Source organism: Artemia franciscana, chromosome 9, assembly GCF_032884065.1.
Source record: "Artemia franciscana chromosome 9, ASM3288406v1, whole genome shotgun sequence".
Classification (NCBI taxonomy): Eukaryota; Metazoa; Arthropoda; class Branchiopoda; order Anostraca; family Artemiidae; genus Artemia; species Artemia franciscana.
In genome coordinates this window covers 34,137,832-34,165,412 of record NC_088871.1, presented here as the reverse complement: position 1 = coordinate 34,165,412, position 27,581 = coordinate 34,137,832, and the positions used below count along the sequence as shown (strand labels likewise).

Sequence of the window (27,581 nt, the reverse complement as noted above, 5' to 3'; positions counted from 1 at the left end):
CGAAATCCTCATATTATGCATATGAGCGATTTTCTTCCCCTTGTCAGTACCTTGCTCTTTACATTAGAGTTAGAATTTTGTTAAATAATGGCCAATATAAACAATAATTTGTTTCTGTTATTTTTTCCGCCAACCTTAGCAATTAATTTTATCTTAATCAGCTTCTTAACTATGATTTTAAAAAATCATAACTATGATTTTACCATAACTATGATAACTATGATTATATATATAAATAAGTTGTCTGTGTGTCGAGTGACGTCATGTTTGTGTGTCGTGTGACGTCATGTTTGTGTGTCGACTGACGTCATGTTTGTTGATTGACGAAATTACACACCGGGACATCGGGACACAAATGACGACCGGGACATAGGGAATATAAATGACGACTGGGACACTCAAAGAGAAAGCGACCGGGACACAAGGAATGTTCGATTAGCAATCACCATCAACAAAGAACCAGGACACAAATGACGACCGGGACACAGGGAATATATATAAAAATAAGTTGTCTGTGTGTGTGTGTCGAGTGACGTCATGTTTGTGTGTCGACTGACGTCATGTTTGTTGATTGACGAAATTACACACCGGGACATAGGGAATACAAATGACGACCGGGACACTCAAAGAGAAAGCGACCGGGACACAAGGAATGTTCGATTAGCAATCACCATCAACAAAGCACCAGGACACAAATGACGACCGGGACACAGGGAATATAAATGACGACCAGGACACTCAAAGAGAAATTACAGACCGGGACACCGGAACACAAATGACGACCGGGACAACAGGGAATATAAATGACGACCGCGACACTCAAAGAGAAATTACAGACTGGGACACCGGGACACAAATGACGACCGGGACACAGGGAAACAACAACAACAGGGATGCCGGGGGGCACAGGGGGATATATAAATGAGGACACAGGGAATGTTCGATTAGCAATCACCATCAACAAAGCTCAAGGGCAATCATTAGAATAATGAGGTATAGATCTGAATACAGATTGTTTTTCCCATGGACAATTATATGTTGCATGTTCAAGAGTCGGTAAACCTGACAATCTATTTATATGCACAGACAATGGGACAGCCAAGAATGTTGTACATTCGCAAATTTTACGTAGTTTAAAATATATATATATATATATCTATCTATATTCACAGGTGGGACACAGGGACACAACTACAATGGCGCGTAACTAATATGGCACGTAACGACTTGCGCGCCCCCCAAGCCCCCCCGCGCGCGTAAGTCGTTACGCGCCATATTAGTTATGCGCCATTGTAGTTGTGTCCCTGTGTCCCACCTGTGAATATAGATAGATTTATATATGTGTTTCAAACTACGTAAAAATTGCGAATAAACAACATTCTTGGCTTTCCCATTGTCTGTGCATATACAAAGCCGTATGTACTAATAATGACGTCATATGCAAACGCTCTTTTTACAAACAAACAAACATGCATCCACACAACTCGTTTTTATATAGATAGATAGATAGATAGATACAATACAAATTAACTGCGTAAAACTTGCGAATATACAACATTCTTCGCTGTCCAATTGTCGCTGCATATAAATACATTGTCAGGTTTACCGACCCTCGAACATGTAACGTACAATTGTCCATGGGAAAAACAATCAGTATTAAGATCTATACCACATTTTTCTAATGATTGACCTTGAGCTTTGTTAATGGTGATTGCAAATACTAATCGAATTGGGAATTGCAATCTTTTAAATTGAAAAAGCAGATCCGTTGAAATCATGGGAATGCGAGGAATAAGAACAGCCTCACCCTCATAAGGCCCTGTCAAGATTGTGGCCTCTATTAGGTTTTCCATTGTTTTTTTTTACGGCAAGTCGCGTGCCATTGCAAAGCTTTGGTGGGTTGATATTTCTTAAAAGTATTATTGGTACGCCTATTTTTAGTTGTAGCACGTGTGGTGGAAACCCTGAAGGATCTATGGAATTTAAAAATTCAGATGGATAATTAACCGCTTCATTTGGTTCTAAAACTGTGTCGACTGACTTGTAAAGGACTGCCTGGTCTCGAATCTTGGTCAAAACAATATTGTTGATTTCGTGGACGTCTATATTTTTGGGTGCGAGAATCGCTCTTTCACTTAGCCATTTATTATTTTTATAATTTTTTAGAATATTCGGAAATACTTTTTCAATCAATTCATTTTTGGACGTCACTAAATTACAGAAATCAGCAGGTAGTTGTATACGTCCTGAAATTGAGTCTACTGGGAGCTTTCCGTTTCCAATTGTCAGCAATTGATCTGAAAATGTTTGACCAGAGTCATCGTTTTGCAATCGGACACGCATATTTGTAGTTAATTTTAATATTTTTACGTGTGCCCATAAATTAGAATTTTTCAGGCAAGCATTCATTCGTCTTCAATGGCTCTGGTGGTGCAGCCAATAGAGGAAGTTTAACTTTTCCTGAGGCGCAACACATTCCCATTGTTTCACCATTGAATTTCAAGGCCTTACCTCATGATTCTAATGATTGCCCTTGAGCTTTGTTGATGGTGATTGCTAATCGACCATTCCCTGAGTCGCCATCGTCATTTATATATCCCCCCGTGCACCCCGGCGTCCACTTTGTAGTTATGTCCCTGTGTCCCGGTCGTCATTTATATTCCCTGTGTCCCGGTCGTCATTTGTGTCCCGGTGTTCCAGTCTGTGATTTCTCTTTGAGTGTCCCGGGCGTCATTTATATTCCTTGTGTCCCGGTGTCCCGGTCGTCATTTATATCCCCCTGTGCCCCCCGGCGTCCCCATTGTAGTTGTGTCCCTGTGTCCCGGTCGTCATTTATATTCCCTGTGTCCCGGTCGTCATTTGTATCCCGGTGTCCCGGTCTGTATATACATTCGTTTTTTAGTTTTGTTTTTCTCCTTTATTTTTTTCCTTTTTTCTTTTTTTTCTTTTTTAGTTTATTTAGATTTTTAGATTTTTTAGTTTTTTTATTAGTTTTTAGTTTTTTTGTAGTTTTTACCATTTTTTTAGTTTTTTTAGTTTTTTTTTTACTTATGTCCTGGTCGTCATTTATACTCCCTGTGTCCCGGTCGTCATTTGTGTCTCGGTGCTTTGTTGATTGCTAATTTATATTATATTTATATTTATATTTTTTATATTTATTAATATTTTTTTAGTTTTCTTTTTCTCTTATTTTTCAGTTTTTTCCTTTTTTTTTAGTTTTTTCTTTTTTAGTTTTTTTTGGTTTTTTACCTTTTTTTAGTTTTTTTAGTTTTTTTAGTTTTTTAGCTTTTTTAGTTTTTTATTAGTTTTTAGTTTTTTTTTAGTTTTTGCCTTTTTTTAGTTTTTTCAGTTTTTTTTAGTTTTTAGTTTTTTACCTTTTTTTAGTTTTTTAGCTTTTTTAGTTTTTTTCTTTTTAGTTTTTTTTGTAGTTTTTACCTTTTTTAGTTTTTTTTCTTCTTTTGTATTAGTGTGAAATAATTCAGACGTCATATGCGGACAAACACGACGTCACTCGACAGACAGACAGACAGACATAACCCACAAACAACTTATTTTTATATATATTTATTCATATTTTTTTAGTTTTCTTTTTCTCTTTTATTTTTCAGTTTTTTCCTTTTTTTTAGTTTTTTTCTTTTTTAGTTTTTAGTTTTTTTTAGTTTTTTACCTTTTTTTAGTTTTTTTTAGTTTTTTACCTTTTTTTAGTTTTTTTTAGTTTTTTTAGTTTTTTAGCTTTTTTAGTTTTTTTATTAGTTTTTATTTTTTTTGTAGTTTTTGCCTTTTTTTATTTTTTTCCGTTTTTTTTTAGTTATTAGATTTTTACCTTTTTTTAGTTTTTTTTTAGTTTTTTAGCTTTTTTAGTTTTTTTTTTCTTTTTAGTTTTTTTTGTAGTTTTTACCTTTTTTAGTTTTTTTCTTCTTTTGTATTAGTGTGAAATAATTCAGACGTCATATGCGAACAAACATGACGTCACCTGATCCACAGATCCACAGACAACTTATTTTTATATATATAGATATGAAGGAGTTGCCTCCTTCTCAGTATCTCGCTCTTTGCTCATGCTTGCAAAGTTTGAATTTTTTTCCCAATTCTTTAAGAATGACTCCTGAAACACTAGGGCCATTTAATTACAACAATAAGACGCTTTTTAAAAGTAGTATAAAGAGTGAGGTGTATAGAAGGGGGCAATCTGCTTCATACACATAATAATTTCTGTTCATTTTAAGTTTTAATGTTGCTCTTTACTTTCAGTTAAAAAAAGTTTTGTTATTTAATCATAGACAAAGACAAAAGGGTCCTCATCTTGGATATGATATAGACAGTTGGGATTGCCTGATAGGTTAAATTGGCTATTTAGAAATGGCTAACTATAATCAAGAAACTTTTTTCACATCTAAAATTTAAAAAAAGGTTACCCTTATATCTTAACCGATGCAACTACAAGTATTGAGCTTCTTAGCACTTGCCTTATAGTGAACTTTTTTGCTCTTACTTTTTGCTCTTACTTTAAGATACCATGCCCAAGATTGGGCAGCATTTTTCAAGTTTATACTTAAGCTAAAAGCATGTGTCCAGGTTTAGGCTCCTGTTGACTATCAGTGCATTTAAATTGTTAGCCTTTTATATGTTAAAATGTCAAGGCTAATCTCACATTAAGGAAATGTAAATAATCCATGTGCTAGGTGGTATGTAAGAGGTTTGGTACTTATTGACTATATAATAGACACTATAAAATTTCGACACAAGAAACTGGTCAAGTAACTTCGTTGGAGAGGCTACAACACAACTGAGCTGGAACTGGAGCAGGTTTCACTCACATGAAAGTGAACCACAAAAATTATTTTGTCAACCCAGAAACTGGTGCCTCTACCCAAAAAGTAGAGAGAATGTGGGGTTCCATAAAGTGGCATAATAAACAGCACCGAGGTATATTCTGGCAGCATTTGCAATCATACTTAGTTAAGTACATGTGGCAGGCGGCAGTGAAGGCAGAAGGAAGACCTCCTTTTAATGCAATTCTTAACAACATTTCTGCATTCTGGGTACATAATTCTAAGTTGTAATTTTACAATTTTCCTTATAAAGTATTATATTTTCATCATATTTTGTTTTATTTCATTAGCTTTATCAAAAGTTTGGGCTATATATTTGCATATTAGGGGGGAGGGGTGAAAGCATAGCATATATTAAATACAGCAATGATTAGTTTATGCATTTAATATATGCTATGCTTTACCCCCACCCCTAATGTGCAAATATATAGCCCAAATTTGTTTCTAAACTTCTATACATCCATCATATTTTGTTTCATTTCATTAGCATATCAAACTTCACTTCCCCAGTGTCTATTATATAACTGATAAGTACCGGGGATTTTATAGTGATTTAACTACTGAAATGATGGCTATTGATCTGACTACTATGTATCTTAATTTATGTTGTACTTTGTTATACCTGTACACTTCTTTTGCACCTTTTCAGTATTTTTTTTAGCTCTTACCTTGCTACCTCATCCAAAATCAGACTTAGTCTAGGCTTAGGGTAAGATAACCAGCAGTTAGTAGCTAGTTAGTTAGTCACCACCCTAACAGGTTCATGACTGTAAAAGCATTATTATACCACCAAGAAATTGGATTGCTTGGTTTCATCAGTGAAAACTCTGTGGAAGGCAATATATTGATAAAATAAAAGTAGCACCATTAGTTACAAACTTATGGAGTTGACATTGGTGCCCCCCAGCCCAAGTAAAAAGACTTTCAAATAACCATCAACTGTCTAGTAGCCATCCCCTTCCTCTCCTTTCCTCTGTGCCAGCAACTGCATTTAGAAAGGAAATAATACAAAAATCCTTTGAAGCAAAAGGATCAATCAGTCTCTATGGTGACAGCCCTAATGAAGATAAAATAAATTACAGAGCTCTTGTTGACGAGTTGAAACACAGAAAAGCTAATGGAGAGGCAGATTTGATAATTTGTATGGGTCCCATCATTCAAAGAAACTTGCCACTTGGATCAATTCCCCTGACTGCTCCAATATGCCACTAATGTCTATGCCTCCTTCTACCTTTGTTAATTGTTTAAATACTATTTCTTCAGTGGGCGGCTCTGGCAAGTCTACACCAACTTCTTATTCCTCAACAGCTTCTTGTTTGTTGTCTAGTACTCCAGAATCATTTAATTGTTTAAGCCCTGAACTTAATCTAACTGATTGCTCAAATGGCAAAAGGTTTTGTAGTGCCAACTCTGTATTGACAACGTGTAGTACATTCGGATGTCCTGTGGAGCCTGGTAGCTGTCTCTCTGTCTTGTTTAGAAATTGTGACTCACTCCCTATTGAAATGACACAGCTGTGTACTCATGTAGCTAAAACAGTAGACAGTATTGAACTTTATGAAGTTAAACCTAAACATTCATCTATAAATTTAACTGATGATCAGATTGTGTTGAATGGATATAAGGCATTCAGCAACCATTATTATAATAATTAATATACATTATTATAATAATGTGATTTGCAAGTGAACCAAATCAAAGTGATTTATAATTTAGAACATTGAGATGAACAAAAATGGTTAAAAATTTGCATCCCAGGCAACTCTCACTTTTGCATGTGTTTCTTGCAGCCCCAGTTAACTGAGTAGAGATGAATCCTTGCTTGCTATTACAAGATCAATAAACCAACCAGTCAACTTAAATAAGCATATGATAATAGCTGGGCACTTCTATTTATCAGATACAAAGTGACTAAATGGTGGAGGTTTCCCTAAATCTGGAACAGAATTTTTTAGAGATAAGTTTCTCCTGAGGTGTTTAAATGAAAATATCAGCACACAATATCAAGCAATCCAGGAGCCATCCCTCTTAGATTGACTTATAGTGGATAATATAGATGATGTTCTATGAGTAAAAGATTTACCACTACTTGGGCAGAGTGATCATGTGTGCGTCCTTAGTACACATCATTTGCTTCCACTTAGAAAACATAAAATCAAAAGACATGTGTTTGTGGACAACCTCAAAGTAACTAATAAATTAACAAACTCTAAGTCCCTGACTGGTCTTTCATTAAAAACCAAGACATTGTAAGTACATGGAGTGAAATGAGAAATTTATTGCAAGGATCAACTCCATAAGCTATTGGAATCAACTGAAAGATTCAGCTGTCAGTGCTCCCTCCATTCAGTCCTTCAAAAACCAACTTGACAAAGAGTGGGAGAAGAGTCAACTTTTCTAATAAATGAAGGCAGCAGCATCAGCTAGCTCATCACTAGGGCTCCCGTTCTCCTAAAATTCTGAGCCTTTTGTATAAAGGACTTGTTCAGCCGAGGCTTGAGACAGGCATGGTCCTTGCATCCCCCTTTTTCAAAAAAGATGTTAAAATTCTTGAAGATGTCCAGAGAAGAGCCACTAAGATGGTGAGTGGACTGCATGAGCTCACTTATCCTACAAGGCTATGCAAGCTGAAACTCCTAACTCTGGTTTATAGAAGAAGACGGGGTTGATGCCATTCTGGTTCATAAACTTATTAATTCAAAGGCAGTTCCTGGTCTTCTTCCTCTGGCGTCTCAGGATTCTTGTACAAGGGGACATAACTTGAAGTTATCCAGGCATTTCTCCTCAAAGCGGCAACGCGCCCATTTGCTTACCAACCAAGTTGCCAACCTCTGGAACAAATTACTGCCAGATGCCATTGCTGCCCAAACCACAGACAGCTTTAACAACCATCTTGACAGCGAATGGTCAAAAAAAGAATGGAAGTATAACTGGGAAGCACTCGAATCAGCAACATCAAACCACTAGTCAAGAGTATGTATTCAACTGTGTGTCATGTGTTATCAACTCTGGAGTTTCTACAAGGAAAAATCCTTATATTGCTCCAAGCTGCAATTTAAGGTAAATGATACTAGCTGGGCACTTCAATTTATCAGATACAAAGTGATTAAATGGTGGAGGTTTCCCTAAATCTGGAACAGAATTTTTTAGAGATAAGTTTCTCCTGAGGTGTTTAAATGAAAGTATCAACACAAAATATCAAGCAATCCAGGAACCATCCCTCTTAGATTTACTTATAGTGGATAATATAGATTATGTTCTATGAGTAAAAGATTTACCACTACTTGAGCTAAGTAATCATGTGTGCATCCTTAGTACAAATCATTTGCTTCCACTCCACCTACAAAACATAAAATCAAAAGACATGTGTTTGTGGACAACCTCAAAGTAACTAATAAATTAACAAACTCTAAGTCCCTGACTGGTCTTTCGTTAAAACCATGACATTGTAAGTACATGGAGTGAAATGAGAAATTTATTGCAAGGATCAACTCCATAAACCATTGGAATCAACTGAAAGGTTCAACTGTCAGTGCTCCCTCCATCCAGTCCTTCAAAAACCAACTTGACAAAGAGTGGGAGAAGAAGCAGTGAAGGTTCGACTGGCAGTCATCAACTAAAGAGCACTATAGGTCTGGAAGACCTTAAAGCTCTCAGATGGATTAAGGTGATTGAGGAGAAACAGTTGAAAACTATAGAACAATTAAATTTGTGAAAAAACCAAGAACACTTCCATTTATATCCCAGGATGTACGTAAAGCTATTAATAAAAAAAAGAGATCATGGAAAATTCAAAAACTCTTTATCCCCAGATAAACCAGAAAAGTTCAAACAAGCTAGAAATCACCTCAGATATTTGACAAGAAAAATAATTGCACAATATGAAGATTTTTTGGCAATAGAGACAAAAGAAAATCCAAAAAAAAATCGGAAATGGACATCAGAGAAAAAAAAAAGGTATATACTCCATGACCCATTTAGCATATCAAGGTCAATTGATTACTAACCCTAAGAACATAGCAAATCTACTAAGTGAGCAGTTCAAGTCAGTGTCCATAACTCCAGTCAAAACAAGTCAACCAGAAGAGCCTGATAACCATATGCCATTGCTTAGTCTTGATTCTGGGTTAGTCTATAAGCAGTTGAGAAAGCTGGATCAAAATAAATAAACAGGTCCTAATAGAATTTCCCTCAGACTTTTGAAGGAAGCATGTTCAGTTTTAGCTGAGCCACTAAGCTATTCCAAAAATAACTAGACACTTCAGTAGTAACAGATGACTTGAGACTGGGACATATTACACCTATTTCCAAATAGGGTAATAGGAATATGGTTGAGAGCTACAGACATATTAGTATAACATCAGCAGTGTGTAAAGTATTGGAAAGTCTTGTGAATTCAGCTGTAATTAAGCACCTAGTTTCTAATAGCTGCTCACCCCAAAACAGCATGGCTTTAGACAAAGGAAATCAACTATAACTAACCTCCAAGACAGCTAAGAATATGTAAATGAACTTATTGATCAAGCAGTGGTGTAGATGTAGTGCTTCTTGACTTTGCCAAGACATTTCATAAAGTGTGTCACTAAAAACTGAAAATAAAGCTGCATGCTATTGGTATTAAATAAGTTGCAACCAACTGGATAATGGCCTTCTTGGCAAACAGGAAGCAAGTGGTCAAGGTTCATGTTGATGGAGGCCAATCTTTCTTTTCTGAAACTGCAATAGTAACCAGTAGAGTTCCACAAGGTGCTGTGCTTGGGCCAACATTGCTCAATATCTATATTAATGATGCCCCAAATGTAATTCCAAATAAGCTGAGCCTATAAGCTGATGATTCTAAAATATTGGCCCAATAAATGCAGACACCACCTTATAAGCTGAAATTTACTCTTTCTATAAATGAACAGAGAGTTGGTGCTTTGAACTAAATATTAAAAAATGCCAAACTATCCATTTTGGGAAAACCAACCCTAGTAATCTGCACAATATAGGTTTAACTAATTCACAACCTCAACCTATTTCAGCTGCAACTGAAGATAGCAACTGATTATCAGTAAAGCATCACAAAGACTAGTGTTAATAAAACAGACAATCTCAAACAGAGCCCCAGAAACCATGCTAAAGTTGTGCAAAGCCCTAGTTCAACCTGTCATAGAATATGGAATGACTATTGCCTCTCCTATCAATAAAGATGATGTAGCTGCACTTGAATCCATTCAACTAAATGCCATAAAATGCATAGAAGGGTGCAAAGGTTGGATTATCTGACATGATTATAAAAACTTAAGTTACCTTTGCTAGTTTACAGAAGACAAAGGGAACACATGGTTATGATTAAGAAATTATTAACCAACAACAGTCCTCTATCTTACCTCCAACTAGACACCCTGCAGAGGACTAGAAGTTACTCACTGAAATTGTTCAAGAGGAGAGCACAGACAAGTACAGCAAACCACTTCTTCTCCAATAGAATTTTGTCATCCTGGAATTCTTTAACTGATGAGATGATAACAGCCCCTACCACCAATGCTATCAAATCCAGAGTTGATCATGAATGGCAGATGGCAGAAGCAACCTTGGAAAACAAAATAGGATGCTGCCAACTGGAATCATTGCATTCAAATACCAGCAACATCACAGGATTTACCTTAGTTGCTGGACAATGCAATTTAAGGTAATTAGATTCATTATTTTATGCTCTTTTCAACTATCCTTTCCTAATTTCTAATAATGCCCTCCATTACCCTTATGGCCCCATATGTTGCCCTAAGAATATATGTGTTCATTGTTTTTATCTTGTGATGGGTACCTCTATCTTGACTTAATAAGATCCAGTTTCACCTAGATCTGATTACAGTAGAGTTGTGGTTAAAATGTTTGAAACAGTTTTACAACATGGATGACAATGGAAGAAAAAATGATGACCTTCTTAATAGACACACTGCATATTGTAAGGTAAGAAATGTAATTAACTTAAATGTCAGATCCAGCAAGATAATGTGGTGCTGAACAATCAGTAGAAAATCTCGCTGTTGGTGTTTCTAGGTTATGATCTGACATCTCAGTTCAGTCTCCATTCAGCATTGGCCCAGTCTTGACTGACTCCTTTCTTGAAGGCTTTTAGGGTTTGAGACTGGACAGTGGCTTCAAATAGGCTGTTCCAGAGTGGGACAAGACAGACTGATATAAACTGTTTACCCTCTTACTCAATACAATGGGGGGCCTGCAGCTTTTTGGTGTCTTCTATTGGTGGTTGAGAGGGATGAGAAGAAAACATGACATAAGATGGTCATTTTTTAGTGACTTACAAGTAGTTATATCTCCTCTTATCCTGCAGTAAATTGAAGCAGGGAGTTTGAGTGAATTCAGATATTTTTTTAGGATTTGTCTTGCAACGCAGGGATAAGCTTTGTTGCTCTCAAGGCAACCAAACTAAGATTATAATATTGGAAGCTATAGGTTCTAAAAAAAAACAACAAAAAAACAAAACAAAAAACAGAGGAAGATATGCTAGATGTTTTCCAGAGATACTGTTTTGGGTACCTAAATGACTGATGTATTTCAAACAGTTGGCTGTAAAAAAAAAGTGTTGTTTACTCTTACTTTCTAGGGCTATAATGAGAGAAAGGTTGAGATAGCTGGGGCATGCTTTTTGTATGAAGGGTTACAGATTGTCCTTTCTGGCCACCCATCTAGGGCTAAATGGATAGCAGGTTGTCTATGATTTGTGTGGGAGGATGTTGTAAAGAAAGTTTTAAGGGAAATGACAACTTTCTGGGAGGCTGTAAAGAGGGAGGCTTTGAATAGATTGGGATGGAGAAGCGTGCATAGCTGTATTGAACCCACACAACTTGGTGCTGTGGTGAGTTGTTATTAGTAGCAGCATATTTATATTAATCAGATTACCAGGTTTTCTTTTATTATTAAACACATTTTTTACTCATTTAAAGTAATCTTTTATGTAATGTCCAGCATAATCACTCAGCCTAATCCAGATATTTTGAGCATATATGGTGTAACTAATTTTACAACAGATTAAGCAATAGAAAGAACAACAACAAGCATAATATTGGGATATATAAAAATAAAATAGGGCTATATATGGGACCATTAGGGGGGATGGAGTTGTCTTGTCAGAAATACAACTCTATTAATAAGAATGAACATTTAATTAACAATCAAAAAATGCCTTAGTTCTGCAATTTTACTGGCAATTGCTATTGAGTTATATTCAAATTTAGCTACATAGAAAGACATCTCTCTCCAGAAACAGACATGCTACATCAAAATGAAATATTTTTAGATTGTTAATTTTATACTTTTGTTAATTTTGTAAAATTATGTCTCTCTAGAAAGCAACAAGCTAGAACATAAAGAGAAGCATTTGTAGATTACTAATTCTAAGCTCTTTTCTATGGTTTAAGTTGTGTTTGTGGCAATTCATCCCTAGTCACCCTCCCTAGGCTATGTAACAAACAAAAAAATACAAAATTACTATTAGATTCCTTATTTTATGCCCCTTTTCAACATAATAGTTCTTAACTTCATTCACTAGCTATTCAAGAGTGAACTCCTATAATCGGATTACTTTTTCAAGTTAAAAGGATTAAATTTGATATTGTTTTGGACTTTTTATTGCATAATTTGATGCAATAATAGACTTCTACGAGCGGATTATATCAATTATTATGGCGATCACTCAAGCAAAGTTTGATGAAGGAATGAAATGGCTTCAGGCGTCACTGGATAAAATATTAGCAGAACAGAAAAGTTTTTTGGTCTCAATAGTTGCTCTTCAAGACGAAGTTAGGAAAATATCAGCAGAAAATGCTAATCTATGAAGCAAAAAAGCTTCGAAATGATCTAGAGCAAGAAAAATTGCGGAATAACGATTTGGAGAGTAGGCTTTTGGAAATCAAAGTGAGAGAAAGGAGATTAAATTTGATTGTTCATGGTCTGCCTGCTGAAAAGCATAATCAATCAGTGACAAGCAACGTATTGTCTCTTCTTTCTGACAAATTGCAAGTTACCGAGGACATTTCTCTTACAAAGTGTTATCACCTTAAGAGAAATAGCAGTTCAAACATTACTAGTAGGAAAACTAGTGTTCGACCGGCCCATGTTTTTATATCGCTAGACACGGATCATAGCATTCAGTCGATTCTCAGTGAGGTAAATAAGTTGAAGGGTAGTGGAATTCGCATTTGCAGTGATCTCCCACCAAAGCTAAATTTTCTATGGAATGAGCTATTGTCTAAGGGAAAGGAGATGCGTGATTCAGGTTCGGTTCATCTTACAAGTATTAAACAAAAAGGGAGCAAATTATTGCTAGAATGTAAAAAGTCTCCGTCTTCACAGTGGATTAAGATTGACTAGTTACGGTGATTAATAATGACATTTCATTTGGTGAGATTACTTTTATTATTTTACAGTATGTAATGTTTCTCTGTTCATATGATTGCATTTTTTTTTTTCCTCTGTAGGGAAAAAACGTTCGATTTTTTGTCCCTCTGTAGCTTATTATGTGTTTATTTTATGTCTTTTTCTTTCTTTTTTGTGTGTGTTTCTATTTATATGAAGTAATTGAGTGCAATAATTTTTCAGTGTCCGCATTTCATCTTACAATGAATATGTTCCATTTCTACCTCCTGTTTCTATTTATTTTCAAGCAGTTTCTTTTTCTTTCATTATTTTCGAGTTCTCACTGGTTCAGTTGTTTTTGCTACTTTAAGACTCAGACGGTATGCATTTTGTGAAAGTTTCTGCTCGTTTGGATCATAATTCTGATTTTGTACATTGGATGATAATTGTATTGGGGATACTGAGATACCTTGAGTCTAACCCTTTTGATTTTTCCAAATTCCAGAGCCATGATAAATTTTCAGGAAATAAGATAAATGATGGTGGGCTGATTAATTTTCCAAATTGTAAATACAAATTACCTTCCGAAGTTTCTGATCTTCCCAGTACCGGTGTTGTGAGAACAGGATTTTTAAATTGTAGGGGTTTTTTTAGTTCACAGGATGATCTTGGTGATGTAGTTCATAAACTATCTTGTCATGTCGTTGGATTCTGTGAGACTTTTTTTACAGACCTGACTCCTCAGGTTGTTTTTCCTGGATATCAATTTATTTTTAAAAACCAATTGACTAGGTGCCAGGGTGGTTTAGCAGTACTAGTTAAAGAAGGTATCTCTTTTTGACGCATTGCAAATCTGGAAGGTTCTCATGAGGAAATGCTTTTTGAAGTAATGGTGACTGAAATTAGTCTTGGAAAAAAAGATGTTTTTTTTGTGTAGTATACCAACTGCCTTCTTCTCCAGTCAAATCTTTCCTCTCTAAACTCCATGATTTTTTGCATCAACCCCATTTTCAAAATAAAGATGTAATCCTTTCCGGAGATTTCAATATTGACCTTCTAGAAGCTTCAAATGAATCCTCTGTTGAGTTATTGTCTTCTTGCTTTTCTGCATGTCTGCTTCCTACTTGCCTGATACCTACAAGAATTTCACCTAGTTCTGCTTCTCTCATTGATAATATTTTTACATCTTTACCTATTCAAGCAAATTTTGCTGTTTTAAGTGATATATCAGATCATTTTCTGCTGGTTTCAGATTTAGCTCTTACTTATAAAATACCACAGGTAAGTAAGGAACGTCAAGGACGGTTAATTAATAAAATAACATTAAAGCACCTGAATGAAAGCCTTGGACTATTGGATTGGCAGGAGGTAATATCCACAGAGGATACAGATATGGCAACTGATAATTTTCTAAGAAATTTCAATTGCTGCCTTGATTCTAGTTGCCCATTTGTTACAATTAAAATTTGCAGAGAAAAATTTCCTATAAGGCCATGGATAACATCTGGAATTTTGATATCAGTTAAGAAAAAAATCAGTTATTTAAAAAGCAGTTAAAGAATCCAACTGATTATGATATTAAAAATTTTAAAATTTTCAAAAATAAATTAACCACAATGATACGTTTGTCAAAACAATTGTATTATAAAAAGTCTTTCAAAGAAGCTCAAAATTCTCCTCGCAAAACATGGTCTTTAATTAATTATTTTATAAAAAAAGAAAGTAAGTCAAATTTTCCTGAAATTATTAGTTTAGAAGATGGTTTGACTACTAATAAATCAGAGAAAGTGGCTGATATTTTGAATACTTATTTTGCTAAAATAGGAGAGAAAATTGTTTCATCAGTAATGAACCAGTCTGATTCATGTAATAATAAACATTTTTCTTCATACCTTCCATCTCCTCAAAGTAATTCAATTTTTCTCAGGCCTATTTCTCATTCTGAAATAACAAAAATAGTGTGTGATCTAAATCCAGGTAATTCAGTGGGAATTGGCGGGTCTAGTTCTAAAATTGTTAAAGAAATACTGTCTGCAATAATATTACCATTACAGCATATAATTAATCTTTCATTTAAAACTGGAGTTTTCCCAGCTGCTTTTAAAGAAGCGCAGATAGTTCCACTTCACAAAGGTGACTCTCCTGAAAATCCATCAAATTACCGCCCTATTTCTATTCTGTCAGCATTTTCTAAAATACTTGAGAAGGTAATTTATAAGAGGTTTTATGACTTTCTTAAATCGTCTAATTTCTTCACAAATTCCCAGTTTGGTTTCTGGTCTGGACACAACACTGAACATGCTATTGTTGCTCTCATCCAATATATTCATGAATGCTTAGATAGAGGTGAAATTCCAGCAACAATATATTTAGATTTTAAAAAAGCATTTGATACAATATCCCATTGAATTCTTTTTAGTAAATTGAATAATTGTGGTGTGCATGGACTGGTGTTGGATCTAGTTAAATCTTATCTTGATAAGAGAAAGCAATGATTAGATGGAGGCAATTTCCTCTCTTCACCTGTACCTCAGTCTTTGAAGGTTGGGGTACCTCAGGGCTCTGTCCTAGGTTCTCTCCTTTTTTTAATTTATATAAATGATTTTCACCACACTTTTACATCCCCGTGTCTCAACACACATTTTGCTGATGATACAGCAGTTTCAATTTCTGAAAAGAATCACAAGGAGCTGGAGGCAAAACTGAATACGGCATTTTCTAATGTTCTTGATTGGTGGTCTTCAAATTTTATTGCTTTGAATGTATCAAAAACTAATTTCATAATTTACAGCAGAAAGTCAAATATCTGCCCTTGTATTACCCAAGTTACTTCTTCAAAGTATCTATTATCAATATCTTGTGTGAAAATGATAAAGTACCTTGGACTTGTGATTGATGAAAGCTTATCTTTTAAAACACACATTCAAAATCTACAATTAAAGATTTCAAGGTATGTTGGTTTAATGCAAATGTTGAAGCTTTGTTTGCCCTACTTTGCTTTACGAAGTATTTATTTTGCTCTGATTCAGACTAATATTAATTATTGTTCTCTAGTATATTTATCTACATTTAAAAGCCATATTAAACCAATACAGATTTTACAAAATAAAGCCCTAAGAATCCTTAAACTTTTTATTCCATCACCTATTGAACTTCCAAATAAGTCTTCTACTGCATCTTTATATACTTATCTAGATATACTTCCAGTCTCTCAACAATTTGCTTTTGGAGCAATTCTTTTCAAAATCAATTATGATATTAAGAAATTACCGCCATATTACCTCCATCAAAGTTTGTTCTCCCAATCACAAGATTTACATAATTATAACACTCAACAAAAAAAGGATATCTACATTGACAAGTATAATACTGAGAGATCTAAATTTGCTCCATTTGTGTCAATAGCTTGGTGCTGGGATGCTCACAAGACTCTTATTGATAATTTTTCCTCTATCCATTTAATAAAAAGGAAACTCTTTTTAGTAAGGCAAAGTTTTTGTATGGTTTGTTGCTCTGGGTGATTATGGGCCTCTCAGCTATCTTCCAGTATTAATTTATATTTAATAATATGGACATTTTTAATTCCTTCAATAGTATTGAATGATCCTGGGCTAGCTGCTACTTTCATATTATTGTTGTGTTATTGTATCTTTGCCGTCATGTTTATCTTTGTATTGTAGTGTGTTATTATTTTATCTTTGTCTAGGCATGGTTTTTTGAGCTTGTCTCCCCATGGGCCTATTTCATTTATATATACATGTATGTGCGATTAATAAATAAATGAACATGAATTTGAACTTCACAATAATTTCCATCCCCCAAGTTAAAAATTGCATACCTCAACACCTTTTAAGAAAGGTTCTAAAAGGAAGATTTTAATTTGTTCAGATTAATAGCCTAAATGCAAGAAAAAATTTTCTTTAAAAATGACAAATTATAGCTGTTAATTATAGCCTTAAGAAAGGCCTACCTAGTCTAGCCTGAGAGATTGTCCTAAATATAGGTAAAAATTCTAGTTTAGTGACTTTTGGCTATCTCAAAAAGGGGTTAGGTTAGGAAAATGAAACTTCCAGGGATGGGTCTACAGTCTATAGTATGTCCTGGGAAGGTATTTTGAAGTACCTACCTCTACTCCCTCTCCCTCTAGAGGGTTCTGACCTTTCAAAATATGTGTGTTATAAACGTGAGACCTTATAAAATAGATCTTCTGCTTGAATAAAGTACAACAAAATTGTTTCAGCTTCACAACTTTGCTCAATCCCAATTTATAAGGTTTTAAAGATATGTAAATACATTTCCAAAATTTTGAAAAAAAAAACATAGATATTGCTCCAAATTCTACTCAAATGACAGGAATTGCATTTTGAGAACTAAAAGCAGAGAAAAAGCAAGTGGTAACTGAAAATTAAGATAAAATGTTGTTTTGTCAAAATTTTAATAGGTACAGACCTGTCATGTAGGTGAATTTCAGGTCCCTCTAGAGGGAGAAGGAGTGGGGGTGGGTACTTTGAAATACTGGTAAAATCAGAGAAAACAGTATTACTGGTTTTCATATAAAGTGAATAAACCAATCAATGCCTTTTTTATGCTCTTTACAAATATAATAATTGCTTCTACCAGAAATTCAGATTTAAGCACTTTTTGACCTCTTTAAAATGACCTATATATGGGGTCATTACAAATCTGTAATAGTTGAGAAATAAATTTGGGCTATATATTTGCACATCAGGGGGGGGGAGGGGTAAAGCATAGCATATATTAAATACATAAACTAACCATTGGTGCTATTTTTTTGTGTTTTTGCTGTTGCACTGTTGATTTCTCTTCTCATTAAAATTTGATGTGCACACACATAAAAAAAATACAGCAATGGTAGTTTACATATTTAATATATGCTATGTTTTACCCCCTCCCCCTGATGTGCAAATATATAGCCCAAATTTGTTTCTCAACTATTACAGATTTGTAACAACCCCATAGATAGGTCACTTTTAAGAGGTCAAAAAGTGCTTAAATCTGAATTTCCAGTAGAAGCAATTATTATATTTTTAAAGAGCATAAAAAAAGGCATCAAGTGGTATATTCACTTTTATATGAAAGTTAGTAATACTGTTTGCTCCAATTTTACCAAAATACCTTCCTGGGATATACTTTAGCCTTTACACCCATCCCTAAAAGCTTGATTTTCTTAACCTAACCCCTTTCCAAGATAGCCAAAAGTCACTAAACTAGAATTCTACCAAAAATCCAATTGTAAATGAGCTTGAAATGTGAAAATTCATAGAAACATAATAATCTGAATAGCCTAATATAAATAGGCTATCCTTTAAATTGTAAAGTAAATAACCTATTTCACATTGTTATTTTTTTATTGTCTATACTCTGAGACTATATACTGGACCATTAGAGGGACTGGGGATGAATCACCACAAATATAACTTTAGCTTTTGAACAAAAAGCATAGGTCTAACACAAGCAATCTGGAAATGTCCTTTATATTCTATTGAGTCTCTTTCTAAAAAGCTGCTATTGTAAGATTTCACTCAATTGTCTGTTGAATCCCAAAAACTAACCTAATTGCAATAGGCCTTAAGCTTATTGAATGTAGGTTGAAAAGGATGTAATCAATTAGGCTACAGAAGGGTTGTGAAACAAATAATTGTGTAGGATAGGGCGTAAGGGTAACTTTAGCTTAAGTTTACATACTGAAAAACTTTTTCAAGATTGTAGTCAACCAATCTTAACTTGCCCAGTCCCAACTAGCCTAGGTTATCAGGCAATCTCCATCTTTTCCAAGATGAGGAATATACTGCCCATATTTCTAGAATATACATTCTGTCAAATTATCTGTACAAGAACTACCCCCACACTGAGAGGCTTCGCCCTAAAATTGAGCTCACCAAAATGTAAGAAATTCCGTGATTCGTTTGTTTACCTTTTCGGCAATAACACGTGCATTAGGTAGTATACACACAACAATGGAGTTTTATTGAAGAAATCACTTCAAGCAATGCCATCTTTGTGAAGTCATCATAATTGAGCAATGCCCAGTAGAATTTGACATCGAGTACCATGCGCGAACGAAATAGTCGTAAAAAGAGTCTTTTTGAAAACACTAACATATTATAAGGAAAAAAACTAAATTATAATATTTGTATCCCAATAACTCTCATTAGAAGAATTAAAGATAACTAAATTTTAAATATTTGGGCAGAAAAAAATATTTTCTTTTGATACATGTCACATAAGTAGACTTCTGGTTTTTTTGTTTTTTTTTGCAGGTTTCCCATGGCACAAACAAAGCTAATAAATTTATCCACACAGTTGATAATTTTTTTCTCATAAGATATTTTTTCAATTTATTTTAGCTGAAAAGGTATTTAAACTTCATTCAACTTTTGTAAGAAAGTCAGTGAAGACAATGTAAAGTAAAAATGGTTAAATCTTTGTTCGAGTAGCAGTATCGTGTAAATAACCGTCTTTTTTTCTTAAGGAGCGAGAAGGATCTATTGACAAAACATATAAACAAAAAATTATTGCTACTTCCCTTAAAAAGCAAAGCTTGTCCGCGAAGAAAGTAGAGAAAACTAAATCTTTAAAACAACACACTTGGCCACTTGGCCACCGACACGACTAATACCACTACACTAAACAATAAACACAAAAGAATATCATGTATTGTCATTTTCCTCTGAAAACATCATATTAAAAAAAAACCCACAATAAATAAATCAATCAAACAAAACTCATGTTCAGCAAGAAGCAGTTCCTTAATGGTTTTTCTAAATATATTGGGGTCTCCATTAATCTTAAGATTACTAGTTAAACTATTCCTATTCCCTATACCTCTATAAGAAAAAAAAATAAATAAATGTGGAGAAATACCTCTAGGTACATAAAAGTCAATATTACCCCTTGCATTGTGAGAATGAGCAATAGACCTAATGGACAATAAATCACCAAAATAACGAGGCTGAACATCCTGCTGCAACTTCAAACTAAACAAGCCTATATAGAATTCATGAAGACCTTCAGCCAGAAGAATTTACGAAGTTGGCTAAATTTCTCGAACATATCTCACCTTAGGAAAGCAATGTTGTATTTTTTCATTATGCCTAGATTTCTTGCGCGAGGTTTACTCGTTTAAGTTAAATGCTGCTTAAAGACAGAGTTTCATTTATTACAACACCAAAATATTTCAAAGACGCAGTTTATTTTATAACGTCATTGGACATTTAAAGCCTTGATCCATTTGTAAAAATCCAGTGATCATGAGAAAATGATAAAGTTAGACTTAGCCATGTTAATCCTTAGTTTATTTACCCTCAGCCATGCTACAATTCAATTAACTGATTCCTTCGTGGAAATCTGCAGCAGCTCCGCTGTCTTAGCTGTGCTAGTGCCTGCTATGTCATCAGCAAAAAGTGAAACTATTTCGCTAGTCGGTTTTACCGTTAGTTCATTTGTTCTGTAGCAAAATTATTTAGGAAATTTGGTAGACCATTAATAAATATCAAGAATAATATAGGACCAAAAACTTATCCTTAAAGAACATCTATTTCAATACGCTTTTTTCCTGAAGAACAATCATTTAGTTGGACATGCTGAAAACAATTACTTAAAAAACTTCTTAAATAATTTAAAGATTTTTCCCTTAAACCATACACCTCACACTTCTTAAGAAAAAGTTCATGATCTACAGTGTCAAAAGTTTTCATCAGATCTAATACAGCACCTACTTTAAAATTTTATCTAAGACATCATTAATAATAGTTGTCAAATAAATCATCACTTGTTTTGTTTTCATTTTTCTACGGAACCCAAATTGTGTCTCTACCAGTAACTTAAAAGTATCCCCAAAAAAAATCATCATTCTAATACTAAAACACTTCTCTAAATCATGAGAAATGATGGGTAGAACATATATCGGTCTATAGTTTTCTGGGTCATTTTGAATACCGCCCTTATAAATTGGGGCTACACGGGCATCTTTAAAATAACCTGGGAATTCTCCTTGACGAAAACACTCATTAATTAGTCCCCACAAAACTTCGTATATAACAGGAAAAAAAATATTTAAGTGTTTTTGAAGCAATATGATCGCTACAAGATGAATTACTACCCAACCGATGAATATTTACTTTTTTAATTTCATTTACTGTTACAAGTCTAAGGTTAAGAGATAAATCAATCGGGTCCCTCAGGAAAGATTTAAGTGTCGGATTGCCACTATCAGGCATGACTTATCACACATCAGGCACTTCACAGTATTGATTCAGAGTTCAAGGTGTGAGGCCCTATTTTTGGTTTGAACCTATCACTAATATTTGGTAAAGGATTATCGTCTCTACCTGACATATAGCCAATATTTTCATAATAATTAATTCAGTGTCCAAAGAATTATAAATAAGCGGATTATTTTCAGACTTGAGTGAAAATTCTTTTGGGAACAGTGATTTCTCTTATCGATATTTTCATGACCTATATATGATATAGGTCAGGATTAAGCAGTTGCGAAAATAATTATAATTTCCGATATTATAGACGATTGCGTTACGATAAAGGTGAGAGGAGAAAAGTAAGCAGAAGGGTGGGGGAGAGCTGTTTGCAAGAGCCGTGGTACCCGCCGGGCTTGTCCCTTAAATTGCGGGGACAAGGTAGGCAGCCTCCAACGCTTCCCTTACTTCTCTCGCAAGTGAACCTTCAATCTAGAGAAAATGGGAATTGGTAATTGGTGCGAAGATGAACTTTTCTACAATCCTATCCTGTGCTTTGTACAGAAAAATCTTGCAAAAAGAATTTCGCCCGATACGATAAAAGAGTACTTGGCCGATTTCTTCGAGTTTTCTTCTCTTTGTGAGACCCGTAAATTGCTTTTTTTAATGCTTTTTCCGAATGAAGTCCCATCGAAGCGCGTAGGAGCCAATGCTGCATTAAACTGTGCTTCGGACATTATTTCTTCGCTTGTAAAGTGCGATTCCCAGAACATAAAGCTTCCGGACTTTGTTATCAAATGTCCCAGCGAAGTGTCAATGATCCTTGTCGACGCCTTCAGTACCCTTAGTGCCAAGGTGAATTCTTGCCTTAAACAGCTACGTGATATTGCGTCCAAGGTTACAGAGGGACAGTCTAAGCTTGTAGCCCCTACTCGAAATACGAAAAAACTGTCCTACGCTGTCGTTGTAAGAAACCCACCCCCGGAGCTCAGCGACCCTATCCTTCGCATGAAGAAGCTCGAAACGTTGGATGGTCATGAAGGAATTGTAAGTCTGAAATCTAAGCCACATAGCAAAAGCTGGGTTGTGATGGTACGCGATAAGCGCTCAGCCGACTCGCTTGCTGAAGCTGTTACTAGCTCCATGCCTAACGTTGAAACGAAAGTTATTGATAAAAAGCCTTTAGCTGTGGTCCGGGATATACCCCATGATTATTCAAGAGCTGATTTAGAGGCCTCAGTGGAAGGACTTATTAGTGCTAATCAAATCGGCAACTCTCGTACTTTTCGCCTTGAGTTCATCGACAAAACCGCTCTGAACGCGGTTCTGGAGTCGGGAATCTGTATTGGGTATGAAATTTTTCGCGCTAAGCCCTTTCAATCCATTCCGCGTCGATGCTTTCACTGTCAAAGTACTGATCACCTGATTGGAGCTTGTCCCCGCTCACCAGCACATCCCAAGTATTCCAAATGTTCTGGCCCTCATGTGAGTTCCAAGGAAAACCCTTGCCAAGCCTCACTAAAATGTGCAAATTGCACTATGGAACACGTAAGTTTTAGTCTGAAATGCAAAGTTCTCCGATCGGCTCTCAACAACGCTAATAAATGAATGCTCAAACTCCGTTTAGCTTTGTTTCCCTTAATATTAATGGTACAAAAGACAAGGATCTACTGATAAGTGAGCTACTTGAAAATGATATTGTGTTTCTACAGGAGCACCTTCTCTCTAAAGTGAATGTTGATAGCCTAAAGCGTTCTCGGACCCATTATACCTTCTTGAGAGCCGCCCAAAAAACCCGTGGAAGACCATCAGGAGGTCTGGCCATCTATTTCAGACACAAGACTCAGCCGATATTATTGCAAAGTGACGCTAACATCTTAGCGATAAAATATGGTGATACCGCATTTATAAACATTTATTTCCCCTGTAATAAAAAGACTGTGCAGTCATTGTCTAGTTTTTCACAAGCATGTAATCGCCTACGAACACTACTTAGCGACCTTTCAAAACAAAATACCAAATGGTTCTCGTCGGCGACATGAACACTGACTTATTATCTGATTCCGACCGATCTGAAATCTTTCTCGATTCACTACCTGAAGGATTCCATCTTGCTGATAAAGATCTTCTATTTACTTATATTCACAATCGTGGTGGTCTTACTTCCAACCTTGATCATGTAATTGTGTCAGATTCAACTCTACTTTCATCAATAGTGCATGTGGAAGACTCTAAAATCGACGACGATCATTTACCAATCACGTGCCAACTATCTTGCTCCATGGCGACCTCTGTGCAACGTAACTCTCCCAAGTAGTTCTCAAAGTTAAATTGGGAAAATACCAATGTTCAACTTTATGTATTGACATTGTCCCAGTTATTATCATCTATTAAAATGCCTTTCCACTTATTGCAAACATCTGTATCTACAACTTCAACTCGGATAGATATCAACTCGTATTATCAGCAAATAGTGTTCTGTCTAAAGTCTGCCGCTAAAACAGCTGTACCCTCCGAGTGCGTGCGAACGGGTACTCGCAATCCTTTTTGGAAAGTTGATCCTAAAGTGAAAATAGCTAAACAAAAAGCTAAGTTCTGGCTCCGTATGTGGATAGCCTGTAATCGTCCTTCTTCTGGTTCAGTACATCAAATAAAACAGAAAACCAAACGAGAGTACAAATATTCCCTGCGTAGAGCGAGACTGAATGCCTGGGATGGTCCTTGTGACAAGAAATCCTGGGATCGTGTTATAAACAGTGTTAAGTGTTCACCTCCAATTAATTCGTCTCTTCGGCTATGTGACTTCGTTTCTCATTATAAAAATATTTTGCTTTCGTTTAATATTAATCTCCAAAATCATTTTACAAAGCTTGTCAACTCAATCCTCCCAATTCGTATCAACCAATCTCAAGTGTTGTCGGTGGAATCTGGTGTTATACTCCGAGTTCTTATGCAAGTGAATAAGTCTGAGTCTCTCGATAGTGATTGTCTTTGCTTCAAGTTTTTTGCTTATGATTGTCCTGAACTGCTGAAGCATTTGCAGTTATTGTTTCAGATGTGTTTGGCACAGTCCGTTGTGCCAGATAGTTTTTTGTCCGGTTATATATCTCCCATAGTCAAGAGGGGTAAGGACCCCATTGCTTGCTCTAATTATCGTCCTATCACTGTGTCTTGTTTTGTTAGTAAGCTATTTGAATATGTACTGCTACCGGCCATTAACTCCAAGTGCAATTTTACACCCTTCCAGCTTGGTTTTAGAAAAGTTATGGGCTGTGTTCAAGCTCACCATATTGTGGGTCGGCTAATGAAACAAGCTGTTGCTCAAAAAAGTCTCCTGTATTGTTTGACTGTTGACATATCTAGTGCTTTTGATAATGTAATTCATTCAAATGCTTTGTTTTCTCTAGCAGCCTCGGGTGTTAACCTTTCTATTGTTTCCGTGCTTAAGTATTGGTAGGCTGATTCTTCGGTTAGGGTGAAGTGGAATGGTACGGTAGGGGGGTATATTCCTGTCAAAAAAGGCGTTAGGCAAGGTGCCGTGTTATCCCCGAGTATTTTTAAATGTGTTTTAGCTTCGTGTCTCCAACGTCTTCAACCGTCAATTTTTTACAATGATAATTTAGGCATTAATCACGTTGCATATGCTGATGATGTTCTGCTTCTTAGCCGGACAAAAAATAGGCTAATTACCAACTTCTACCGGCTTTCAGCCGCACTATCCACAGTAGGTCTTTCAGTTAATGCCTCCAAATGTGAGTTTTTGTGTTTTGGGAGTCCTCCACCAGCATCACCTCTTTGCTTGGGTTCTTCAACTATACCATGTTCAGCAAGTATTAAATGGTTGGGTCACTCTTTTTCCACGTCACTTTCGTCTACTTGCTCCACTGTTACGTCCAGCGTGCTGAAAAGTATGTGGGTTGGATACGCAAAAATTTCACCAAATCGTGGTTGGTATAACCGAAATGGACTATGCTGTCTTTATTCTAGTTTTTGTGCCCCTGCTGTTTTTTATCTTTCTGGATTTGCTTTCCTTCTTCGCAAGAAGGATACAAAGAAAATACGTTAAGGATATTTTAAGTATTGCAAGTATTTGCTGCGTCTGCCTCGGTATAGATAACTTCGAAGGCCACACTGCCTTTCCATGACGAAAGTAAAACAGTTCAAAATAGGGATGATACCTTTTTATTGACAGTGAAATATAAATTATTTAACTGGATATTTCGAACACATATACAGTGTTCATCATCAGCAGTAAAACTCTGATGCTCATCAGCAGCAGTTTTACTGCTGATGATGAACACTGTATATGTGTTTGAAATATCCAGTTAAATAATTTTGTATTTCACTGTCAATAAAAATGTATCATCCCTATTTTGAACTGTTTTACTTTCGTCTGCCTCGGTGGTATCGGAATCATACAGTCGTCTCTAAATTTGACATCGTTGATGCGCCCTCGCGACTGAAACATTTATCTAATGATATATGTCTTAAAACTCGGCAAACGATTGGTTTTGACCCTCTTTGGCCATTTTTTGAATGGAGGTAATTTACTTATGTTGTATGTTGTTATGCTGCTATGTTATTTATGTTGTTATGTTTTTGTCTTGTTTTTTCTTCTTTTGTGTGTTTACTCCACAGTTTAATGTACTTTGTGGGTTATAAATAAGTTATTATTATTATTATTATTATTATATAGCTAGATTCAGATCATTATTTGAAAAATAACTGTGAAATTCAATGCATGTATCAGATTCAAATTGCAAAGTCTCTCCCATTACACTAATTAATTCATCAGGAACACTTGCTTCCTTTTACTTCCTTAAACTTTTCTCCAACTGTGAAACTTTTCATGAAAAACAAACAAATGGAGAATTTGCTTCCTGAACTTTGTTCAGAACCTCATACCAATCTATCTTATCTATATCCTTTTTAAGTTCTACCATCTCATTTTAGTTGATCACTGGAATCCTTACCTGTTTAACTTGAACCTCCTTTGCTGCAGTTCTAAAGCTAGCTGAAACTTCAAAGTAGTTAGATACATCGTTGATAAGGGCCCTTGGAAGAGTCAAGGCACATTAAAAAGGATACTATCAAGAAGCTTAGCTGGTGTTCATGTAATTTTTGCAGGAATATACACACAAGGATGAAACCCATCAGATAGACTTTTATTAATAAATTCAGCGCTAGCCGATGACTGATGTATAAGGTCAATATTAAAGCCCCCCACACTAAAACATGGCACAGAATTAATCGGGAGTTTCATTAATTGCTCTCCAAATAGGTCCATAAAGTCATGGAGCAGGCACTGTGGAGCTCTATAAACTACAACAATAGAAAAATTAAAATTCTCTCTAGTAACATGCTGAACAAAACACTTGCAAACTTTTCCTTTGCATACTGTAAGATCTTCTCTTATTGAAGTCTTATACTCAGCCTTAATATAAGCCGCTTTGCTTCGGTGTTTGTAGCCAGGGATATATAGTCAATGTCAGTTATTATCTTTCAACCACGTTTCAGTTAAAGCGATCACCTGAAAGACACTGGTGTTTATTAGTTCGGGGTAAAAATAATGCACAGAATTCAGTCCCTGACAATTCAAATGGAAAATTTGAAGGCCAAAGCAGCCCTTATTACAATACAAGGATAATGTATCCTCTTTAAGAATATACCTTGATGGTTCATTTGTAAAAATATCAGTAGCATTAATATTTAAGTTTCTATTTATCATTTCAACTCAAACCTTCGACTTTCAAGTTGCATAGAATTTCTGTTTCCAGGAGGTAAAACAATATCTCTGAAAATTATCAATAAAAGTTAATACACGTGATGGTATTGGGTGATGGACAGCCAAAAATATTATTACCAACTAAACATATATCTATACCTAGATAAATACCCAAAAAAAATAACAAAATATATTCCGTAAAAGCAGATATAAAATTAAAAAAAAATGCATTAGTGAAAGCTTCATGACACAGAGCAGAAGCATTAAAAAAAACTTCTGCTCGCTACCACCCACTCGATGAATTTTCTCATTATCAAAAATTTAAAATTATTTACTCACAAATAAAAAGCAACATTAACCCAAAAATTTCAGATTCATCCTTATCAACATATCTGTATCTATTTGATAAAATCAAGCAAAAAAGGGAAGATAATTCATCAATAAGTA

General features: G+C 35.2%; 1 protein-coding gene and 1 long non-coding RNA gene across 3 annotated transcripts in view; both read right to left on the bottom strand.

The window, feature by feature from the left end:
- The window catches only part of LOC136031314 (ubiquitin-associated protein 2-like), a 91,915-nt gene extending 72,710 nt beyond the window's left edge, over nt 1-19,205 (bottom strand). The window contains exon 1 of one of the 2 annotated variants that reach the window (XM_065710782.1): nt 19,094-19,205. The gene's annotated coding sequence lies outside the window, so the exon portion shown is untranslated. The remainder of the gene's footprint in view (nt 1-19,093) is intronic. The other variant, XM_065710783.1, reaches the window with a different exon arrangement.
- Nucleotides 2,895-4,010, bottom strand: LOC136031585 (uncharacterized). The gene is made up of 2 exons (XR_010618535.1): nt 3,824-4,010; nt 2,895-3,374 (listed from the first exon to the last, which is right to left on the bottom strand). It is a non-coding gene; the product is annotated as an uncharacterized LOC136031585 (long non-coding RNA).
- Nucleotides 19,206-27,581: the final 8,376 nt, after the last annotated feature.